Source organism: Chamaea fasciata, unplaced genomic scaffold (assembly GCF_029207755.1).
Source record: "Chamaea fasciata isolate MVZ Bird 193981 ecotype frontalis unplaced genomic scaffold, bChaFas1.0.hap1 SCAF_4, whole genome shotgun sequence".
Classification (NCBI taxonomy): domain Eukaryota; kingdom Metazoa; phylum Chordata; class Aves; order Passeriformes; family Sylviidae; genus Chamaea; species Chamaea fasciata.
The window spans coordinates 82,227,657-82,237,059 of record NW_027094089.1 but is presented as its reverse complement, the minus strand read 5'-3'; positions in this window follow the sequence as shown (position 1 = coordinate 82,237,059).

The following is a 9,403-nucleotide window of genomic DNA, read 5'->3' as shown; positions in this document are numbered from 1 at the left end:
TCCCTGGCAGGGTCACCCCTCTGACCTGGGGGCTGCCCCTCCTTCCCAGGAGCTCTCTGCTGACAAGTGAACTGAAGCTTCTGAGAAGTCAGAACCAGAGAGCTATTTCCATTTTAATCTGACAGGTTTTTTTGGTTTTTTTTTTTTTTTTTTTTTTTTTTTTTTTTTTTTTTTTTAATGTGCTCTGGCTGCACTGATCAATAATGTTAAACAGCCTGATGGCTTGAGGATCTTGTTAAAGGATTGTTCATAATCTCCCTTGTCTCCAAATACACTCTTTTAAGTGAAAAATCCTCACTCAAAACCTGAAGCAATTTGCCCTTGCCCTCTAGACAGCTGCGGTAAGTAATCTTTCCTTAACCAAGAGCAAACAAGCTATTTCTAAAAAAAAAACAAAACACAAAAAAACCCAAACCTAAAACAGGGGAAGTAATGCTTGATCTTTATTTTTTCTTATTCCGTATGTGATTACTTTGGAGTCGCTGGCTTTTTCTGCAGCTCTGGTTGTGGGAAGTGATGCAAATTATGCAAGTCTGAAGGCAGCACAGCCATGGGGCCCCTCACGGTGCTGTCACTGCTGTAATGATTAACGGCCTGGAGAAGGTCCCGCAGCCCCAGAGATGCTGAGGTGTGTTTGGCCATCAGAGGCAGCAGTGACCTGCCCCAGGTGAGGCTGTGCCCTGAGCTCTCCAGGTGGGCTTTAGGAGCCCTCCTCCCCACGCTTCTGGGCTGGTGGGATCACAGGCACACCGAGATGCTGCTGCTGTGGGAGGGGGTTTAGGCCAAAGGAGGTGTCCGGGCTCAGGGATGGGAAATAGCATCGAGGATCAGGTTTTCGGGGCTGGCAGCAGAGTCGGTGCAGGAGCAGTGTTGGCTCTGCCATCTCTCAAAGCCTCTCCTCTCCTTATCAGTCTCAGGGCTTTCAGTTTTGAGTTGGGCACTTTTCCTCTGCTTTTATGATTCAATGATTGTGCCAAGAAAAGGCTCCCTTGCTGAATTCCCTCTAGATCCATCCACTGCAGTTAGCGCATAGCTCCATCCCTCCCATTTTATTCTGTTTTTAATTAGACTCCTGAACAGGAGCACAGAACAAACTCTGCTTTCATCTGGGAGGTCCTGTGGCTCTGAAATATTTACGGGAAGTAAATAACTGTCAGAAAGTAAACAAGTGCCTGACTCTACATGAGTGTAAAAGTGCTTTGAAATACTCTCATTCAAATAAAAGCTCCTCACGTTGAGTGGCAGTAAGAAAACAGCAACACAGGCAAAAAATCCCCAATGCAGAAGATAAACACAATTACTAATTCATGGAGCAGCACGTTTCACAGTAGCAGCTCCAGTATCTTTCTTTGCAGTTTGATTTAAAATAGACCAGATTAAAAGGAAATCTGGATTTGGTTTGGTCATCATCTTTCCAGAAAGCAGAGTGCAAGCTCGGGTAGACACAGTGTGCTGCCGAAGCCTCTCTAAATTTAGAATTCACCATCTCCACTTCAAACGCTGGATAAAGCAATGAAAGAAAGCTCAGCTCTTGCGGGTTTTGATGGGTCAGGTAGATCACCAGCTCAAACATCAGTGAACAGAGCAAGAGCTGAATTAAATAGAAGCTGAAAATCTGGCTTGCTGCTGTGTCTTGGCACGAGATGACACAACCCCTGTCAGGCCAGGCACGTGTGTGAGATACAGGCTTGTCCTGCCCCAGCCTTGCATCCAGCTGAGCTTGATTCCTTCTTCACTGACAGGGGAGGATTCATTGTGGCTTGCTCTGACGCCTATTGTTGGAGGAGGGAGGTGTCTCTCTCTCCTTTTCTGTTAACTAGAAAAGCAGCCTCAATTGACAGATCACATTGTACGTCAAACCTTTATTTTTGCGTAGTTCACGCTGGGGTGAGATGAGTCAAGACCAGCACATCCAAACCCACCATACCCACAGCTCTTGCACCTAACACTGAGCTTAAAGTCATAACTTCCAATGTTCTTGTCCTGCCCATTTTCTAAGTCAACATTTGTGGCTATTCCCTTGTTCCTTTTCTTTGCCTTAATCATATTTCATCTGCAGGTTTTATCTTCTCCTTGTTTCAGGGCACCCTTGCTTCCTATTCATTTTTCCCACCTCCCTTTCTTCCTGCTCTTTATAATCCGCCTTCTTGCCCTTTAGGAACAGAACTGTCTGCGGTATCAGCACTAAAATCCAAGGGGAGGATATGCAGAGGAGAGAGAGGGATATTTCTAAGCTGTGCATCTCTAATTGACACCACCAACCAGCTTCCTAAGTCACAGGTACTTGAAGCACTCAAAGCTTGTTATCTGCTTAATAAATGTGGTCTTAGAACATCCCTTCCAGCTGATGGACTTCAGAGGCAGCTGGAGATGCTGAGAGCCCTCCCAGGGCCCTTGGACCTGCTGCAAGAAGCACAGGTAGTGGAAATTCAGAGAAAGGGACTCCACAGTCTCCGTGGTCCACTCACATCAACACAGGTGATGGATGAGCCCACGGCTCTGGTTCCAGAGGGAGACACTGCAATTTTCCCCCTGAAATCCCTGGCCCGTCAGAGGTGTGCGATATGATGGACAGTTAAGAATGAGTTGGTGTTTTTAGTGAATGTGACCTACTTGGGTTTTCTCTTCCGTTCCCTGACCCAGTGCCCTGGAGTACTGTTCCTGCTAGCAGTGCTCACTAATGGATGCTCTGACTTGCCAGTTCTCAGAGCCAGCAGAGCTCTGCTCCGAAGGATTATTTGCAGCCAAATTCACCAGGAGAGGCAGCCAAACTCCACTGCACTGCTTTGAAAGTTCAGGGAGGATGGCAGCTGGGCCCCCAGGGGAGTTTCAGAGGGGTGATCTTCGCTGGGGTACAGGGCAGGCACTGATGTGGAGATCTGTCATGGCCCTTTGCAGGGGAGTGTTCCATCCTCTGGTGCAAAGCAGGCACCAGAGTTTGGGTTCGTCCTCCTGGATTTAACGATTTGCACTAGTGCGAGGCCAAAACTGCTCTGTCAGCACAGGAATACATAAAATTAATAACCCCCCAGGTCTGGAGGTGAGCAAAACTGACCCTCAGGCCTCTGTATTCTCTGCCCCAGGTTTAAAACACTGCTGCCAGGTAAATGTGAGGAATGAAGGTCAATGCTAGTAAATACTTTCGGCCTATGCTCCGGCTGTGGGTAATTTACGACACACCCCAAAATCTCATCTGAGTTATGTCCAATTCACAGAAGTTTATTTCCAGGGTGGTTATTTATAGACTGCCTTCCTGACTCTTGGGTTTTTTTGTGGAAATGTCTGAACGTCAGCTCTCTGAGCAATCCCCATAAAATTAAAATTTTCAATTTTAATGGTGAATAAACAGTTTAAGGGAAATGAAATATTATCCAACAAATCCTTCCTTTCACTTAAAGCTCTGAGACTTTAAATATTTATTAGCAGTGTCTTGGCTCTGCAGCGGTGTTAAAAGGCTCAGCACCACTCTAAGGAGGGAAACAATCCATTTGATTAAAAACGAACAGAAAATGCCACTTCAGATTACAGTGTCTGGAAAAATGATCGGCACTTTTGTCTTCTCTGTAGTACAGCCAGAAACAGGGTTTGGGTTTGTTTCCTCCTTTAAACCTCCTCTGCCGTACAAATTTTTGTGGTTCTTTCTCGTGGCTTGCTCCTGTTGGGGCAGTGCTGGAATTTCTCTGGGCAGATCCACCAAGTTTCTCCCCACACTGACTTCATCATGTGCTTCATGCTCTTCATTTGTAGATGTGGGACCTTTAGGGGCTTATTGTTCTATTTTAGGTTCTGTTTCTCCCTTTAGCTGGGTAGGAAACAGCCTGCCGTAATCTCAGAGGACAATAATTTAAAGTTTGGGAAATCTGAGGAAACTTTTTCTCCCCAAATACCTGTTGGGGTTTTTTTCTTTCTTAAAAAAACCTTTAAAACTTTCGAAGAGCTCTCTACACAGTAGTGAACAGAAGCAAGATGTGATTGTTGAATAGGATTTCGAATAGCACAATGGCCCCCCCTCCAAAATCTGCTATTTCAGCTTGTGAAGTCACCCCCTCCTCGCATCTGAGGGGCCCAGCTCCCTCCTCTCTGGTGCCAGAAGACCCTGGATTTTGGGAACTGAGCCCTCTGCTAGAAGGCTGCTGCAGTCCGGCTTCATGGAAAAGATAAGGTGGCAGCAAATTGCTGATGGCAGAACAAAGGAAAACAAATTATCGTGCCTGAAATCAAATGCGTTTTAATTAATGTTTCTAATCTGTCTAGTGAAAGTTCTAAATGCCACTTGTGCCTTCATTTTTGCCCTAAACAGTGACAAACTCATCAGAGACAAAAAAAAAATTGCGATGGGTGCCCCTAAATTCGAAATATACCAGAAGCTGAGTAATTTGGGAAAGAATTTAATTGTGGGAAACCTTCTGTAGCCCTGAGGTTCATGTATCACATCCCACCTCTGAGGGCCTTAAATACCACTGGGATTTTTAGTGGGATTTGTGCTTGCTCCCAGTCAGACAGCCTGAGCACTCCTGCAGACACCCTCCCCACGTTCCCAGTCCTGTCTCTCACCTCTCCCTGTGTGCTCCAGTGGGGAAAGATCTGGCTGTGGATTTCCTCTGCAGGCAGCTTCCTGCAAAGCCAGCACCACCACCCTGCCTGGGGATGGGGGAAGCTTTGTCTTTATCTGGAGAAGGAGTTTGAGCCATCCAGAAGGCAATTTATTCAGAGTTAAATCTGAGTAACACCTTTTCCCCAGCACAGGCTCTGTAGAAGCCTAAGCAAGATGAGCTGGCGCGGATCTTTATTTTTCAGGTCCATTCAGGTTTTCCTTCTCATTTCCTCTTAAAAGTTACAAAATACCTAACTACAGGAAAGAGCAAATCTACTTCTTGCCAGTGTGTGCGTAGCTTGCAGGTTGGAGACACTCTACAAGACCAAGACAAGATCTTGTTGGGGGTTTTGTTGTGGTTTGCCTTTTTTAAATCCAAATTTCGTGTCCTTTGGGAGGAAGGGAACAATGGTTTAAGAGCAGAAGAGTATAAAGCGGTGATAAATAAATGGGGGCTAGGATTTAAAGGCAAGTTCCTCACCTGAGGGCAAGAGAAGAGTTTGGAAACTGCCCAGTAGCAGCAGGGATGGGGGACAGGTGAGGAAAAAGTGGTTAAAAAAAAGCTTTAAGGCAAAACTTGCTAAAAGCAACTGGAGGGGACAGCAGGCAACCTGGGACTGGGGTGGAAGGGGCCAAAGCTGTACCTCTGATCACAGAGTGCAAGGTTTATCTGGGATATTGCCCTGTGGCCATTCAGAGGAGAGTTTTTTGGGTGGAAAGACCCAGTCCCAGCTGGAGCAGTGGTCCAAGTCCTTGCAGGCGACACGTGGAATGAAGCAAAAATGGGAACAGAGCTCTTTGATTTTGCCGAAGCCCCAGAGCTCCTCAGTCTCTTACTTTTGATCTTTAAGAGGAGCTGATTGCATGTCCTTCAGGCCTTTGCTCTTCAGCTGTAGGAATAAAGGCTTGGTGAGCTGAGCTGGTTGCTGAATCACCTCTCGGAGCAGAAACAGCATCAGAGTCTGATAAAAGATTTATTCTAGGAGGAGTCTTCCTGGAGCACTTTCTCACACACTTGAGGAGATGCAAATGTTCTGTACAACCTGAATGACATCATCCATCTCATTGCTGGTTAATTATTGCAGATGAGAGGAAACTTTGAACTGAAGCAAGCCCTTCTGAAAAGGAGCCACTGTTTTTCCCATCCTGCAAATTTGATGCATCTTGGTTCTGCTGGTGCTTAAATGTGTGAATAACCTGTCAAGAGCCTCGAACGTTTCTCTCTTTTCCATTACATAGAATATGGCAGATCTCTGTAATCTTCTGTCCTGTAGCCTCTGTGGTACACTTAACAGCAGAAAACAACCAGTGCCTTAAAATGAAAATTAATTTAGGTTTGCATTAGGATGCAGAGGGAAGGAGTTATTTCTGTTGCTGTTTTCTTTCTCTGCCTTTTTTTTTTTTTTTTTTTTACCTGCTCCGAATAGAGGTTCTTTTAAGTCTTTGGTGTTTATGCTTCAAGCTAATGCAAATAGAGCAGTGACTAAACCTGCTGGGTTTTGAATGTATGCAGAGAATCACAAATTTTATGGATTGTTTATGTTATCTGAAAGAAATCAAATCAAAGAATTAGATAGAGTAGTGAATTATAGAAGGAAAAATTTCCTTCCTTCCTACCTTTGTGGGTTAAGGGAAAGGCAATCTATTTGAAGGGGCTCAGTGCTGTATTTTGAGGTGAATTTACAAGTTTAGTTGAGGAAAACACTTGGGTTGATACAGCAGAATATATATAGACTTCGGCAAGACAGATAATTTTGTATCTCAGAGCCCTTCACATTAAGTAACTAGAGAGCACAAAAATGAATAAAGTTTTTGTTAGAGGGATTTAAAATTGTCTAACTAATGATCCTCAAAACGACCATTGTCAGCTGCTGGCACAGGGGGTGCTCTCCAAAGCTCACCTTTCCTCCCTCTGCAATGATGCAAATCAGCTGACTGGAAATGGCACTGGCAGGAGATCCCAGCCCACAAACCAGGGCGGGGCCCATAGGGAGAGAGGGCAAAGGATGGCCACTGGGGAAAAATGCTGAATAGGAGTTCACCCATGGCCAACACGTGAGTGTGGCCCCTGATCACGTATCCTTTGGAGAGGCAGCAGAGCCTCTGTGCAATGATTGCTATATGAAGAATCTGTCTAGGCCAGCAGTTCAAAAACCATTGGGGTTAATCGGGGTCCCCTCTAAGGAGGTTTACAAAAATAATAGCAGGATTCATTAACCTGCCTTGTCGTGAGAAACCTGAGCAATCTGCTTAGCTATTATAATAACAGTTTTGTGTTAACCAAGGCAAGTCTGAACTCTCCGCATTCGGAACAAAAGGTTTTAAGGGGAGCCCTTTCAATAAAGCTCTAATCACATCCTGGAAGTTGAAAAGAAGCCTCTTCGCTCAAGAAATATGAGTGAATGGTCACTGGGACAATAACAGAGGTCATGGTCAAGTCCCACTGCTGCAGAATTCTAGATGCATTTAGCATTGATGTGGAATTAAAAAAATGATGCATTGGGATGACCTGTGGCTCCTGCTGTGCAGTTCAGGTCAGAGTTTCCAAGCAATTTCTTCACAGCAATTAGTTTGCCCCATGCCAGGGGAAGAGTCCCAAGACCCCTCCAAATTAGTCCCACTAATCTGTCTGCACACCTGAAATGCAACAGTCTGGGGGAAATTGTGTGTTTTCAGCAGTGTCCTGGGGACAGAAACCCGTCCTGCCCTGTGGTCTCTGTGAGAGGCAATCAGCATCTTCAGCAATCTGCCCCATCAAAGCTTTGGATTTTTTTCCGTATCGCGTTGTCTTTGCACTGAGTGAAGAGCCAAGGATGCTTCTGAGATAGGAACTCTATTTCTTATTCAACATTCAGGCCTGAAAGTTGATGAAAACAGCAGCAATTAGAGCGGGCGAGAGTGAGTAAGGTGCCTCTTCCACTTCATTTAGTAAAGAAACTGAGTTGTCTCCCCTAGGCGCTTGTCTTGCTGCCCGTGTGACTGCAGATGGCTGGCACTTTGAAGGAAGCCTGTAGTTTAAAAGCAGCTCTGAATCATCCTGCCTGCTTTTCTTGGCATAACACCACTTCCCCGTGCTGCCCTGCAGAGGCTGGGGCTCAGACTGGCAGCACCAGTGAGCTGAGCTTGGGGGGTGCTGCAGGGGCCTGGGGACAACAGTGTGGGAAATGGGTTTGTAGAGAATTCCCAAGGCCTGACAGAAGGCTCACACAGCCTTGTGCACCCGCGTGCAAACCCTGAGATAAGGTGTGCTGACTGAGAAAGGCCACGGGACAGGACAGACATTGCTGAGAGAGAAATGGAACTGGGAGCAAGTTTCAAATTATGATCTTGCAAACAGACTAGATATTTTAGAGAAACAGAACTACGAAAGATGTATTACAGCAAGACCCACGTGGGGCGTTTTAATGGATGATTGGCTTTAAGGCATTACAGCATTGTGTGGCAAAAGCTGATAGGCCAAAAAAACGCTGATAATGTATTGTAATTAGGAAATAGTTTGGCTTCTGACTGTGATGGTATGAACTGTGACATCTGTACTGTCTCACCCTTCTCATGAGACTGAAAACTGAAAAAAAGTCTTAAAAATGCTTCTCAGGGGTCCCGCTTCTGGGTCAGAAAAAGGTTTTTTTCCCCACAGCATGGGAGAGGTTCTGGGGCTGCCCCAGCCCATTTAGCACAGAGCACTCCCTGCCTGCTGCCCTGCTCCCTCCTCAGCCCTCAGCACTCACTGTCAGGGGGGCATCTCTCTTGCGCTCCTTCCCCTCGAGATCAAACCTGTGATCTGTGTCTCTGTTGCAAAGGGAAGCTGAATCTTCCTCGGGAACAAGACAAATGGGAGGGCTCAGCTCCGGCTTGATAGCTTGGGGTGATCCACGGAGATTTCTCTGTGCAATACAGAAGGGTGTTGGATTGTTTCACTTCCATGCGCAGCCACAATGCCCAGCCTTGAGGCCTCCAAACTGAGTCCGAAATGCGCCACCATCCCCAGTATTGTAATGATTTCAGTGACTCCAATGACATCTCAGGGCAGCAGGACTAATTAACGAGTGGTTACTGCAGTGTGACTGCAAGTTTCTCCCCCTGTCCTGGTTCTTCTCTTCCATTCTCCTCTTTGCTCCTTGGTCAGCCTCCACCGTTCGTGGCTGGCCTGGGGAGGGATGGACAGGAGCCACTGGAATGGGAAAAGCAAAGCTCAAACTGCCCAGAAGGATGCTGTATACATTTGTCTCAAGGCTGTTCTCAGGCATCGAGGCTAAGTAATTGCCATACTGCTTCCCAAGACATGTTTTGACCTCTTGTTTAATTATCTTTCCAAAAATTGTCCATTCCTTAAGGTTGCCAGAGATTTTTGCTGAGCAAACTGCTGCCAATGTGCTCGAAAGAGATAATTTTACAGCAAAAGCACTTTCACAAACAGGTTTAATGTTCACTTTTCTTCCTTTACCTGAGGGCTCTCTACCTATATTTGTTCCTTATGTTCCTTTATCATGCACTGGAACCTAGGGCCCTGTTTACTGAGCAGGATCCTGCCCTCCCAGCCTGCCTGTGAGCAGCAGGCAGAGCAGAGACCTCGTCTTGGGGGGCTGGTTTTGTTCCCAGCACAGCTTAGCTGGGAATAAATCCAGGGGCCAGGGGAAGTCCTGGTGCTGCTGTGGGTCCTGCAGATGCCGTCATGTGTCTGACGTGGGCACCAGGCTCCCTGTTTGACTGACTGTCCTGTGTGAGGGGCTGAGATCTGCAGCCCTGCCCACGTTCATTCTCCCAGGGCTGGTGGGACAGCCCCTGCTGCATGCACAGGGCACCAGAGCC